Source organism: Chrysochloris asiatica, unplaced genomic scaffold, assembly GCF_000296735.1.
Source record: "Chrysochloris asiatica unplaced genomic scaffold, ChrAsi1.0 scaffold00116, whole genome shotgun sequence".
NCBI classification, from domain to species: Eukaryota; Metazoa; Chordata; class Mammalia; order Afrosoricida; family Chrysochloridae; genus Chrysochloris; species Chrysochloris asiatica.
The window spans coordinates 1286207-1287004 of record NW_006408634.1 but is presented as its reverse complement, the minus strand read 5'-3'; positions in this window follow the sequence as shown (position 1 = coordinate 1287004).

The window sequence follows — 798 nt, the reverse complement described above, 5'->3', positions numbered from 1 at the left end:
AGTCTGCCCCTGGCCTTGTTTTCACTGATGATATGGAGCTTTTCCACCGTCTCTTTCCACAGATGTAGTCAGTTTGATTTCTGTGTATTCCATCTGGTGAAGTCCATGTGTATATTCGTCTCTTATGCTGTCTAAAGAAGGTATTTGAAGTGAACATATCATTGGCTTTACAGAATACTATCATGTGATAACCAGCATCATTTCTATTACCAAGGCCATATTTTCTAACTACTGATCCTTTTTCTTCGTTTCCAACCTTTGTATTCCAATCACCAATAATGATCAGTACATCATTTTTAAAAATGTTTTATTGTGAATTATGTGATGATTTACATGGGAGAACATTAACTTTACATTCATCATATTGTATATCGTTTCATTGCCATGGTTATAATACCCTCCATGCATCATCAACCAACCAAAGGGTATACCTCGCAAGCCTGCCCCTCTGTGGTCAGCACACAGACCCTGTCCCTCTCTGGGTCTAGAGTCCCCAGCTGCTCCATCTCTGGGTAGGGTCCTGCACTCTGCTCTTCTCACCTTGATGGTCCTAGGGACCTCTGCTCCTGGACTGCAAAGTCAACCACTCTCCTCCTTTTTCTACAAAACGTCTACCTTTACATTTCCAACCCTCACAGTCAGTCCTGATAGCAATTATTCACTATTGTACCACAAGAGCCCTCGCCCCATCTCCTTTCATCTGCCCCACCCAGGCAGACTGGATACTACTCAGTCAACATTCTACCTTCCTCCACACCCGCTGGATGTTGTTGTTGTTGTTGTCAGGTGCCATCGAGT